The sequence below is a fragment of the Lactuca saligna genome, chromosome 3 (genome assembly GCF_052625555.1).
Source record: "Lactuca saligna cultivar CGN05327 chromosome 3, ASM5262555v1, whole genome shotgun sequence".
NCBI lineage: Eukaryota > Viridiplantae > Streptophyta > Magnoliopsida > Asterales > Asteraceae > Lactuca > Lactuca saligna.
The window spans coordinates 32,014,691-32,029,268 of NC_136419.1; the positions used below are offsets into that span (position 1 = coordinate 32,014,691).

Sequence of the window (14,578 nt, forward strand, 5' to 3'; positions counted from 1 at the left end):
CCCAATTTCCAAATTGGGACCAAACTCAATAGTCCACAAGGCCCAATTACAAAAAATTCCCTAAGACCTAATTCATGACCCAATTTTCCAATTTGGGCTCAAAACCATAATGGGCCTCCATAAATAAATATCAACCCAAAACCTGATGGCCCAACAGGACCCAAAACACAAAGTCTAAAACCATAAGATCCATAAAGGCCCATGAATGGCCTAATTTTCCAAATTGGGCCCACGCTCCTTATTGGGCCCTAACCTAAGATCCAATCCTTCATTTAGTTCAAAATACCTTGGATCTATGTTTTCTCTATTATACATGCAAATATGATTATTCCAAGGTATTACCCTATCTAGCATACAATCTTTGATACTTGGGTAATAAAATAGATATAATACATACCTTTTTGATGTAACTTGTCTTCATCAAGCTTGAGTGCCTAGTGCCCCAAGTGTGACACCTCAAATGGTTCACACAACACCATGAACACTTGGAATAACCTTGAGAATAAGGATACTTTGGTTCTCTCTAGTGAAATTGGCCTTGCCCCTTTTGTGTACACACACTAGTGTAAATTTCACCAACCAAGGACATTTTTATATAGTGTGCAGATTAGGGTTAAACCCATGACCCTTCATTTTATATGATCCATGGGTTAAAAACTCCATGGACTATCCATGAAAGCTTAGCCCAACCTAAAAGAACTTGGCCCAGCACACATATATATCTAAGAGTCCATATTTAATTAGTTCCTTTTGATCATTTAATTAATTATAAATTAATTCTTGATCAATACTAATTAGATAATATGATCATATATTAATATATTAGAACTTATAATATTTTAATAAAAATCACTAATATCCTTTTTCCTCATCTTGTCTATCTAATTGTCCCGATGCCATGCAACCCAAATGGACCATGCCGGGTTGGGTCAAGTCTTACCAATATTAGTTATGGACTTAGACATTAATCCAACACATGTGGGGGAGCCCATGGCAAGTAGTAAAGACAATGGGGGAGCCCATGACATGTAGGTATAAGACCCTAGAAGGAGCCCACGACTTATATGTTTGTATGCATGGCTTATATGGTTTATGTAACTTATATAACTAATATGGATTATGTGATTATGTGGATTGTGTAGGGTATGCTCTGGGACCCTCACTAAGCATTAGCTTACAGTTTGTTGGTTTGTTTTAGGTACTTCAGAGCCTAAGGGCAAGGGCAAGGTGTTATGGGCTTTGAAAACAATTGTCATTGAGATTTCATATTTTATGGGAATGTTTTGATTAATTAAAAATGAAAATTTTATTTGGAAATTTGGGTCGTTACACCCATCATACTATGCAATCACCCCAACTCTCTATTAAGTGCTCAATCAGTTAAGACACTAAGCCAATTTCCAAATCTGATCATGAATGATGTCTTCACACGTAAAGTTGACAACTTTACACCCTTTCATGGCTTAATGGGACCCAAAACTCAAAAAGAACCATATTAATAACCCTAATTCATGCACGATCCAAAATCACTCATCAAGATTGCATTTTTATGAAATCATCCATGGCTTCTAGAGTAGCTCATACTCTCAAGAATGGCTTAAAGGAGCATAAAAACAAGCCCTAACTAGATTTAACCAAATGATCCATCAAGTTAAGATCTTTATACCTCAAATAGCTTGCAAAGTTGATGAAGATTCTGGATCTTCAAGATCCAAGTCCACCAAAGCTTCACCACCAAGCTTCACCTCCGTCAAAGGATCCAAAAACACCACAAGATCACAACAATGGCTCACAAACACTGAAATGAAGGTTAGGGTTTGTTCTTAGGGTTTGGAGAGGTGGAGGTTGGTCATAAGGAACTCCCAAAACAACTTAAGGTATTTAAATAGGGAAAAAACCCTAAAATGAAGGTTTATCCCAACCGAGCGTTCCTCCACGATCATGCATCACAGAGGAGTATTGCGTATGCGGGGAGTACATATAGGTACGCGGGGGGTACGCAACAGACGACCAAAACCCTAATTTTCGGACTTGATACCTATTTAAGTATCTTTAAGTCATTGAGACTAAACCCTAATCCGCCTCTTGAGCCTCATTTCGTCCCTTTACGTCAGTTTTCCTTTAAGAGTGTGATTGTGGAGCATAGAAGTGTGTTGGTGGCCATTTTGGAGCTTATTGAGAAAAAGAAGTTAGTGAGCAAGCTTAGGAGTGGCATTGTGTTCCAAGAATTTGCATCTAGATCACCTTGAAGAGCTCCTGGAGGTATAAAGTCTTGATCTTTCCATCTTATTCATTAGATCTAGCTAGGGTTTTCTATATTGTCCATTTAGTTGGTTTTTGGACCTTCTCTTGAGAGTTGAGCAACTCCAGAGACTAAAATGGTTAGATATGAGCTTTGTGAGCATGCTAGATGCACAAAGCTGCTAGCTTGAAGGGTATCTAGACTCCATGCATGAGTTGGAAGATTTATGTGAAGTCCTAATGTAAAGAATGAAGTTTTGAAGTCCCATATAGCATGTAAGGGAATAAAGTTGCCAACTTTATACCCTAAGACGTCTTAATGAACTCAAATATGATATTGGACGTTAGAACATCAAGGATTAAGCAGTTAATGGAAGTAGGTGCTTAATATGTTTGTACGTTGGGCGTAATATAGTGTACGCAACGTGTATAACTAAGGGACTCAGTACGCTGTGCATACAAGGGTGGTACACAAGGCGTACGCACTCAGATGGGTTTGGGCTCATTTTGGGCCATGATTGCTATGGTTGTGCTTTATTGGGCCATGAGGCCCATTAATGATTTTTGGACATGGACTTTGGGCCCATTAACAATGAGAGACTTTTGTTCCATTATGAAAGGACTTGGGGATTGGGTTCTTTAATTGGATTATATTCAACGCTAACCTTGGGTTAATGGTATTATTGTTCAGCACGGGTGGTTACCCACTGTTAGGAGAGCAGCTTTCGGATTTAGCAGATAGAGGTGAGTCTCATCACCATACCAATGGGTCAAAGGCACCAAGGCCAACCCATTAGTTAGTTGTAGTGTTTATTGTGGATTCTCTACTGATATGTATGGTATGCATGTATATGAGAATGTGCTAGTACTTATTGATTGGATATGAGAAAATCCCCGGGGGGGGGGGGGGGGGGGGGAGCCCGTGGTAGTTGGATATAAGACCATGTGGGGGAGCCCATGGCCTTCCTAGATAAATACCATGTGGGGGAGCCCATGGCAAGTAGTAAAGACCATGGGGGAGCCCATGACATGTAGGTATAAGACCCTAGGATGAGCCCACTGCATCCTTATATGTTTGTATGCATGGCTTATGTGGTTTATATAGCTTATATAGCTAATATGGATTATGTGATTATGTGGACTGTGTAGGGTATGCTCTGGGGAACTCACTAAGCATTAACTTATAGTTTGTTGGTTTGTTTTAGGTACTTCAGATCCTAAGGGAAAGGTCAAGATTTGATGGCATGGCATGCACTCTCCGACATTTTATATGGGGACACTCTAATATGTGAAATAAAATGTTGATGTTATGGGTTTTGAAAACAATTGTCATTGAGATTTCATATTTTATGGGAATGTTTTGATTAATTAAAAATGAAAATTTTATTTGGAAATTTGGGTCGTTACACCCATCATACTCTGCACTCATCCCAACTCTCTATTAAGTGCTCAATCGGTTAAGACACTAAGCCAAATTCGCAAATCTGATCCTGAATGATGTCTTCACACGTAAAGTTGACAACTTTACACCCTTTCATGGCTTAATGGGAGCCAAAACTCAAAAAGAACCATAATAATAACCCTAATTCATGCACGGTCCAAAATCACTCATCAAGATTGCATTTTTATGAAGAAGGGATCTAAAAAATGCCAAGATCTATCATCCTTGGCTTCTAGAGTAGCTCATACTATCAAGAATGGCTTAAAGGAGCATAAAAACAAGCCCTAACTAGATTTAACCAAATGATCCATCAAGTTACGATCTTTATACCTCAAATAGATTGCAAAGTTGATGAAGATTCTGGATCTTCAAGCTCCAAGTCCACCAAAGCTTCACCTCCTTCAAAGGATCCAACAACACCACAAGATCACAACAATAGCTCACAAACACTGAAATGAAGGTTAGGGTTTATTCTTAGGGTTTGGAGAGGTGGAGGTTGGTCATAAGGAACTCCCGAAGCAACTTAAGGTATTTAAATAGGTGGCGATAAACAAGGAGAAGTTGAAACTACTGAGGAAAATAAAGATGAAGGTGATGATAAACAAGGAGGAGAAGCTGAGAAAAGAAATACAGATGATAGAGGTAAATGGATGATTCACTAATAAGTGAATATAATAAGATTGCTAATTCACAAGTGAATAAGACAATATGTGAATAAATAAAAAGATAGTATTAATTGTTCATACTTAATGATATGCATTACTTATTCATAACTCATTATAATGCTTACATTGATTTTTTTGAATAACACACTTTTCATGTATTAATAAGTAAAAGATAGAATTACTTGTTCAGAAGTAATGCTATGCATTACTAATTCATAAGTGAATATATTAAAATATTTATATTCATTTATGAATAAGTACTGAAATATTTTGAATATAGATAGAATATTCATATATGGTGTGTATCTTTTGGGCAAGGAAAAGTCTAAAGATGAAAATAAAAAAGGAGGAGAAGTTGAGAAGACGAAAGGTAATGATGGAGGTAACAATTTGGAAAAACATTTGAAAAAAAATTCATATTGATTGGAATGGTCAATAATCATATATGAATAAAATATAAAAAAATATATTATAATTAACATATAATTATTTATATGATCCAAGATTCATATATGATTTGAATTTTGAAGGTGTTAAAAAAGGGCTTGAAGTTAAGAACAAAAAAGCAGGTGATGGAGGTAAATAGACGATTCACTAATTAATTATACATAATATATTACATTAAAATTTATATTTTTCATAGTATATTAATATATTATGTAAATTTTCTAGCAGGTAAAAAATAAAAAAATAAAGATAATACTCCTCCAAACTTTAGTCTAGATCTTATTCAAGATTCATATCAAACTTTAAGTAAAAAATCAAATGAATCTTCACCAAAAAAACCACTTACAAAGAAACAAACCAAAGAAGACCATCAATGTAACACTCAATAATTATCCAAGGTATTATTTATGTATTGGATTAATTATTTTATGTTGACTGGGATTGGATCCATTGGATCCTTACAAAATGGTCTTAAGGGGTGTCGTACGCTGGGTGTACCACCCTATGTACGTGCAATGTACTAATAAAAGTTGATTGCGCATGTCATGCACGTACACGCATCGTAGATGTGCAGTCCCCAAAACCCTAAGTTTAGGTTTTGATCCCTATATAAAGAACATTATGCCATAATGTCCATCCTCCCTCTCACCCTTAAGCTACTCCTACAAAACCCTAATCCATATTTTTGTATGTTCTTGTTCTTGTAAGACCTCTTGAGAGAATTTTGATGTTTTGGATCCATTCTCCAAGGAAGTAAAGGTCAAAGCAAGGTGATGGTACAAATGAGAAGTTGTAGATATGGGATTGTTGCTTCATTTCAGACCTTTTCAAGGTATAAAGTCTTTAACTTGATCCATGAGTGCTTAGATCTCTTATGTTGAGTTTTTGGACCTTTTTGGTCCCAAGAATGGAGCTTTATGGTTCCAAATCCGTTTCTAGGCTTAGGGTTGCCACCCTTAGTGCTATTTGAGTACCAAAGACAGAAAAGTTACCATCTTGAAGGTCTTGATGTGGTCATGCATGAGTATTAGTCATTTCTATGGAATTAGATTGTCATATTTCAAGTTTGAGTTCATTTGGGGGTTTGCAAGCCACCAAGTAATCGACTTTATGGGTTAAAACACTTTATTGGACTCAGATCTGTGTTTGGAGCTTTAGGTCTTAAGGGGTTTAAGCTCTTTTTGAGATTATGGCTTAACAGGGGAGTACGCTGATCGTACACGCCATGCAACCTGTACGATTAACGTACAGAGGAGTACGGCCTGCGTACTCACTGGATTTGGGCTTTGTGTCATTTGGATCGTGGTTTGGGAGATTCCTTGGACTTTGATATTTTAGGCCTTAGTAAACCATCCGAAATTGAACCTTTTTACTAGAAAAACATTATTGGGCCTTAGGTTGAGGTCCATGTGAATGGATTGGGCCCAATTGGAAATTGGGCCTTATATGAGTGTTTATATTTTTGGGACAAGAGTATGTGAGGGGTAGAATGGTCTTTTACCCCAGTGAGGACTTATGGTTAAGTTATGAGAATCCCGAACTTAAATAGTCTATATGATGATTAGTAGCTCGGGGAGTCGAGAGATCAGCAGTTTGGGGATCTGCCAGCTAGCAGTCAGAGGATTATCCGTGAGATTCAGCTTTGCGAGGTGAGTTTGCCCCTATAGGAACATGTCAAAGGCACCAATACCGGCCTATATGTTTGATTACATGTTTTTGGATATCGATCCGATGTCGGGCAGTGCCCTATGAATGTTTATATGCTTTCCGGACTACGGTCTGATGTCGGGAGATGCCCGAGGAATGTTTTTATGCTTGATGTATTCGTGATTCTTGCATGTTTCTGTATTTGTATGTTCCCGGATTACAGTCCAATGCCGGACAATGCCCTAGGAATGTTTGTATGCTTTCGGATTTCGGTCCGATGCCGGGCGGGGCCCGAGGAATGTTTATATGTTTATGCATTGTGATTATTTTATGTGTATTATTCATAAGTTTATATGTATACCGAGCTTTGCTCGATGCCGGGCGGAGCCCGATGCCGGACATTGTTCAATGCCGGGCGGGGCCCGATGAAGGGGCGAGGCCCACCATATGTTTGTATGTGATTATGTGCTTATGTGTATGGTATGTGGTAGTTTGGGGAAACTCACTAAGCTTCTGCTTACAGTTTCAGTTTTGGTTTCAGGTACTTCCAGTAGCAAAACGAAGAGCTCAGGATGAACGCATTGCACACACCATGATGTTTCAGCCTGGGTTAATTTACTCTGATATATTTGACAGATGTTTTGAAATGGATATACCATTTATGATAATTTGAGATACTATGACTTATGTTTTTATGAAATGATTTTGATAACTACGGTTTTATTTAATAATTAAAAATGAAAATTTTGTCCTTATTTTAGGATGTTTCAATCAGAGGGTTGTGATCAGATTATCAAAAAAAAAATGTTCTTAATCCAAATCCAATATTTGTAGCAATTCCTATAGAAGGTGGACCATCAAAGCATGATCTGGATGAATCTAGACCAAAGAAGCTTGTTGATCCTTTCAAATCACCTTACAAATGCAAGATAATAGACACAAAACCTTAGCTAACACATCAGGAGAGTATTATCTGTGAGTGGTTGTTCAACTTGCAAGGGAATACATTGCAATTAACTTTATGTTGTAGAACTATTCATATATGATTATTATATAAATAATAATATATGACATTTTGATTATATATTTGCAGAGATGCGGTTCCCCAGACAAAATATGGTCAGGTAACACAAAGAGCATTTATGGAAAGTCTATATGGAAACATGAAGATTTTGCATAAGTTTTAGACACTTGGGCTGATTTACTTAACCACCAAAATCTGGGAAGAGATGTCGGAAATTCACCATATTGAAGTTTTTGTAAGTTTGTGTTCTAACATTAATTTTTCTTTATTGATAAAATATACCAATATGATGTATTCATTTATGAATATTAGATTTATTTAGTATCATTTAAGATAATTATGTATATGCAACTAAAATTCACATATGATTTTAAAAAAATGATGTATTCATTTATGAATATTCGATTTATTTAGTATCATTTAATATAATTATGTATATGCAATTGAAATTCACATATGATTATAAAAAAATGATGTATTCATTTATGAATATAAAAATAAAAAATGAATATCTTTACTATTCACTTATGATTAACATACCAATATGATGTATTCATTTATGATTAACAACATACTAATCCCTTAAAATTATTTTGGTCATAGAATGCTTATGTATCTTCAACATTGTCTGATGAAAGAAAGTATGAAAAATTCAAGAAGAACTTTCATGAGAGCACTAATGGGTACAAAAAAATCTTTAACATAAAAGATATTTACATGTTATGTTAATTTAACTTGTTTTATACACACACACACACACACATATATATATATATATATGTATGTATGTATGTATGTATGTATGTATATATATATATATATATATTATCAGCAAAATACTTACCATTATATACATAAAAAACATGTATTCTTTCTAGTTCTTAGAAGCGCTCACATTTTTGTGATTGTCTTCAACTTCAAGAAACCATCAATCGAAATTCTGGACAACGGTGCAGTTGAGGGGGATTATGTATGGAGTACTATTGAAACCTTTGGTAAGTGCCCAATTCACAACAACATATCATAACCACTTTATTACATATCTAACTTTTATTTTATTTAATGATCAGAAAAATTTGTTTGTGATATACTTTAAAGAAATAAACCATCCAAGAGTCAATTTCATCTAAAAAAGAAAGTATCATACCACCACGACTTGAAATTCCATGGAGACCAGTTAACAGTAAAGTTGATTGTAAGGTCTTCGCAATGAGACGTATGGAGACCTATATAGGACAACCAATCTCAAAGTGGAAATTAGGTCTTTATAAAGAAAGTGAAATTCAATAAACTACTTTAAAGAAGCTTAGGAAAAGGTATGCGCATCGAATGTTAACTTCTGAAATTAACATGTTGAAGGCTAAGGTGCTGGATCTTGCCGAAAAATATCAAAATGTGGAATTCACAGTGCGTACCGCTCATGCATACAAGGCTATGCAAACAATTCAAAAAAGGTTAAAAGGATATCGATGATTGTTTGTGATGAAATGTGATGGTATGAGAGAACAACTTGTGATGAGGTTGAATGCTTTTGGAGAACATGTAAGATGGTTTTCTGAAACAAGTTTGTGAACAAGTTTTAGGTGGTTTGTTAAGTGTTTTTGAACATCGTTTAAATAGTGTGTGAAATGCTTGTGAACAAGTCTTATTATTTTGTATTGAATGATTATGTAATAGAAACAAATTTGCTTATTTCTGTTAGCTTTTTATATTCAAATAATTTTAAATATTACCTATGTTATAGTATCCACTATGGGTAAATATCCTTGATAGAAACAATAACAAATCAACGAATACCTTCATTTTGTACCGACATTCTTTTTCTCTTCCAAAATGCATCCCGGACAATCTACTTCATACTCCATGGCTTGTTCCATCATGAATTTTGGTTGTATTTGCCCATTTTCAAAATAGTAAAATTCCAAAATTCTTGATCACCCTTCCATTATCATCAACCACTCTTTTAGTTCAGATAATCCATAAACGGTTCAAATGAGAACTATTTCATCAAAAAATATAAATAAATTACCACTAGCATGAAAATGTATTTAAAAGCAAAAAATAAGTGAACTTATTAACTTGGAAGTTGGAAACACAACAACTTTTATCTTATCACAATTTCATTGCATAAGGAATACTGGAGGGGGTACAAATCTTTCACAAACACGTTTAACATTGACCTATCTATCCTGTAGTTGTTCAATAGAAAATGCATAAACCTAAAAAACCTCAAAATCCCTAAAAATATATATAAAAAAAATACTTTGAGATATCTATTTTTTTTTTTACTTTAAAAAATTAAAAATCACTATTTTTTTTATATAAAATCATTGAAAAAAATTATATATATATATATATATATATATATATATATATATATATATATATATCAATTTTTTTTCAGTGTATGTGTCCCAAAACCTGCGATTTTGTAGCCCTATAAAATAAAAAAAAAGATTAAATATCTTAAATTATTTTTTTATATGCATTTCTATTGATTTTTTAGGTTTTAAGGTTTCAAAACTTCATGCATTTTCTATTGATTTGCTCCTGACCCAATACATGGACCACTTAGCCAGGGCATCAAAATTTTAGGGAATAAAATAGCAATATCCATTATATGTATAAAAATGGCCCAATTAACTTAGTCCATATATGGTGATATGTTAACTGACTAAAAAGAAACCAGGGGAAAGAGAGGCGTCAAACAATCAATCGATCAAATGCACAACATAGAGAAACGAAACGTCGTGCCTGGAAACTCGTTGCTCATTGGCGCTGTTGTCGATCGAGAAATCAATGCCTAGAATCGTCTCTTATAAATAAAAGGTAAGAATGAATTTTTTATTTTTCACTTTCAGTCAATCGATATTAGCTCTTAAATCTCAATTTCTTTGTCATGTTGATTCTTAATTTCTTGTATCTTGATTTCTGATTTAGAGAATCGATATTAGCTATCAAAATTCACATTCAGTCAATCGATTTTAGTCGATCCATTCTTAATTTTTTATTTAGTGATTTTGTTGTGATTGTATCTTAGTGACTGTTTCAGTTTTTCTGAAATCAAATCAAATTTCTCTTCTATTTGTGCTAGATATTGCTATTTCAGAACATATTTAAGTAAGTTTAATCTTGAAATCTGCTTTATTTGTTATCTTTATGATTTCTTCTATATTTGATTGCATTAAAAAAAGGTGTACGTAGTCTCAAAGACATTGGATCACACGAGGAAGCCACACTCAATGTCTGGAGGAGTCTCTGTGTTAGTTCTGCGAAATTAGGCTTGACTGAAGTTGCATGGCTGTCTTGACGCAGAACTGGAAGGGATCATTCTCAACAAAATGAAATGTAATTTCTTATGTCTCCTGAAAACTGCCATTAATCATCATATCTTAATCTGATTTTTTTGTTTTTTTTTTTTCCCAGGAGTTTCATTATAGTAGAAAAGACATATTAGATATTTTGATTTCTGATTTCTCGTCAACATTTCTACTGATTCAAGTGAGTTCAATTTTTAATAATGTGATCTTAATCAGAATTTTTTGATTTGTTTCAAGTTTGGGTTTCTAAAATCGATTTGGTGTTTGTATTTCTTACTGTTTGTGTGTAATTTTATTTTTGTGCAATTTCTTTTGTATTATATATGCAACTTTGGTGTTGTCTTCTTACTATTGATATGTTGTTTGTGACTAGTCATTACGACTATTCCTTAAAGTATAGTCAGAAGTTGAAGTGTGGTACCGTCACAAAATATGTTCAATGATTTATTCATTGTTTTCTAGCTTTTAAGCTTAAAGTTTGTTTCTAATCTAGTGTAACATTGAAATTTCAATGCTATTTCGTCTATTGTTAGGAGCTCTTTTTTGAGGTGTTATTTTTTGGCTATATTTTAAGAACTTTGGATAGATGTTTGATAATATTGATAAAATGAAAGCAATTACAACAAAACCTAACTAATAGTGTTTGTATAAATTTAATAAAATGGAAGCAACTACAAATACTTTTTAATGAGTATAATTTGTATAGATTTGACAAAATTAAACTAACTACATCATCTCTTCACCTATATAAACTACACCCTAAACACTCCAAACTCACTCAATGTAAATAGACCGGTGTCGACCTTGTCTGTTGGTGAATTATTTTATTGTCTCGAGCATAGAAAACCAACGAACCTTGAATTTAGAAAGTATATATAAATATATATATATATATATATATATATATATATATATATATATATATATATATATATATATATATAGGTTCAGGTTCATTTGAGACCATTCTAATTTTGTGAGACCGTGAGACCAAATCTAAAAATAATTTTAAAATGCAAAGTAAATGGAAAAATTCAAAAATTCGTTTTTTAAATATTATTTTCGGAACTTGAATTAACTAAAAAAAATAAAATTAAAATTAAAAAAAATAAAAAAAAATAAAAAAAATCCCTTTTTTTTTTTTTTTTTTGAAAAATACGTGAAATATTCTAAATAGAATATTACACTAATATAATCTAAAAAATAATTTTAAAATGCAAAATAAATGGAAAAATCTAAAAATTCTTTTTTTAAATATTATTTTCGGAACTTGAATTAACTAAAAAAAAAATTCTATTTTTTTTAAAATACGTGAAATATTCTAAATAGAATATTACACTGTACATATTTTAAAAATAATTTTAAAATGCAAAATAAATGGAAAAATCAAAAAATTATTTTTTTAAATATTATTTTCGGAACTTGAATTAACTAAAAAAAATAAAAATAAAATAAAAAAATACGTCTCACGGTCTCACAAAATTAGGCCGTCTCACATGAACCTAACCATATATATATATATATATATATATATATATATATATATATATATATATATATATATATATATATTATTTACCTTATTATTTTATAAATAATTTTAAATTTTCAAATATTTAAAATAGAACAAATATTAATATAATAATATTATAATTTAAATTGTGCAACTAATAATGCATTAAGTACAAATATATGAGTATTCTGGTGAGGCTCCCAAATATCTTGCTGGCGACCCTCCCATATATCTCGTAGCTTCCTGTTGAACTTCTCCCTCACCTTCCTGTTGAACTTTGCCACCGTCCACAAACCCTAGCCAACACCACGACCAACCACCGCTCCACTACCAATTGTCGTCGACGTAGTCATCAACGTTCTTCTCCACTCACAATGTCGAAGGTACATCAAGGATTTGTCTCCATCTATCTCTTTCTCATCCTTAGGGTTGATTATACAAAGATGAAAAGCTAATCCTTCCTTCGTCGAATAATCATTGCACCAGCAACGAAGCTACACCACAATTTACCCTTTCCACCGCGTCGCCACTTTCTTAATTAAATTCCCCCAAAAAGGACGATGTTCCTCTCTTATATCCTCATGAAAACCCATCTCAAGATGGATGAGAAAGTCATCCCAATCTCCTCATCTGCGAAATCTTTTTCTCGATGCCAGTCTAAAATCCCTAGACCTACGCTAAAAGGCCACATATACCCATTCATTACCGTTGACCATCACTGAAAAATCCAAGGAAACCTTTATTTTACAAATCGCTAACCTTCGTGGGTTTTTTTATGTGTATTTTTTGCAGGTTGTAGTGTATACGTGAAGTAGTTATCGAGATTAAGATACGTTTTATAGGTATCTTAGATTTGCTAAAAACATATTTGATTTGATGTGTTTTTTTGTTTGTTTATCCCCTGATTTTCTCAAAAGAATTTCGCTTTTTGTTTTTTGTTATCTTAAATTTGTTCATAACAGAAATGTCTATATTCTTTTAGCTACCAAAAATAAAGACACGGTATGTGTATACATCCAAGGTTACAAATATTCTTTATCCAAATTTACATCTTGAATTATTCTTATATCCTATGGCATGTGTATGCATCCAGGACTGTGTCTTTCTGAATTCTACAATCAGATAACATGTTACTATTTCAGTTCTTCTTAAAATGTTAATGTGAGATGTTACTATTTCTACAATTGTTGGCTTCCTTGGTGAATGTGATGACACTAAATACAATTCATAATAGTAAAAGAGTATTTAAAGTGGAATAAATGGATGCTTCTATAAACACATATATTGTGCCTGGTTCTTGATAGTCTCCTAATAGTATGCCTTCAAACTCTCTCTCTTGATTTGTGTTTTTAAGTAGGATAAATGCCAAACCAAGAAATGGTTCATGTTTAAAAACCAGATATAATTAGTGGCATGTGAATGAAAGCTGCAGGAAAGTACGACAAATTGATGTCACTGGGATGAGATTTCAGCAGAATTGAAATTCAATTCTATCTCAACAGTGTTTGGTTGAAAATGAGAATGGAATTCAATTCCACTGGAATTCACAATGACAACGAATTTCAAAATTCGATCCTAAAATCCATGGAATTTAATTACCAACATTTCCATCCTTGCTATAATTACTTAAATATCCTTTTAACTACTGTAGAGATTTCTAACCTTGCTATAATTACTTAAATACCCTTTTAAGTACTCTAGAAACTTTCAGGAACGAGAAAAAGCTTGAGAGGAGAAATATCATAAAACATTATAGTACTATAAACATTTTCTTGTAAGTTGTGGCTTGACTGGAAATACCACCACAACATCTTCACGAGATGTAGTTTTGTTATTATGGTTTGATTTTTAATCTCAAGAGTAATTTTTATCTTAAAGATAGTTCATAATTTATTTTTTGCAAGTGATTTTAATGTATATTTTGCATTTATATGGTTAAGAAAAAAAAAAGTCGAGCATAGTTTTTTACAATTGTTGCGATAATTTTAATGGGTCTAGTTGTGTTTTCTATTTGGGCAAAATTAAAATGTGCATGGTTAAATTCTAAAAAATGTCGGTGTAATATTTTGTAGTATAATTATGTAAATTGTATTTTTTTTTTAAATAAAAACCAAAACAGAAAATCAATATGATGGAACTTAACAACCTAAAAATCAAACTTGAATCAACAAAAATTTAAATAAAACTAAAGTTATACCAAAAAGTAAAATCTTATACATATTTTTGATAATCTATATAAAATATTGCATTTATTTATAAGAAAAATATCTTTCATCTAAA

General features: G+C 32.8%; 1 long non-coding RNA gene across 1 annotated transcript; it reads left to right on the plus strand.

Moving 5' to 3' along the window:
- Nucleotides 1-12,486: 12,486 nt before the first annotated feature.
- LOC145035033 (uncharacterized) lies at nucleotides 12,487-14,269 on the plus strand. The gene is made up of 2 exons (XR_013678281.1): nucleotides 12,487-12,681; nucleotides 13,091-14,269. It is a non-coding gene; the product is annotated as an uncharacterized LOC145035033 (long non-coding RNA).
- Nucleotides 14,270-14,578: the final 309 nt, after the last annotated feature.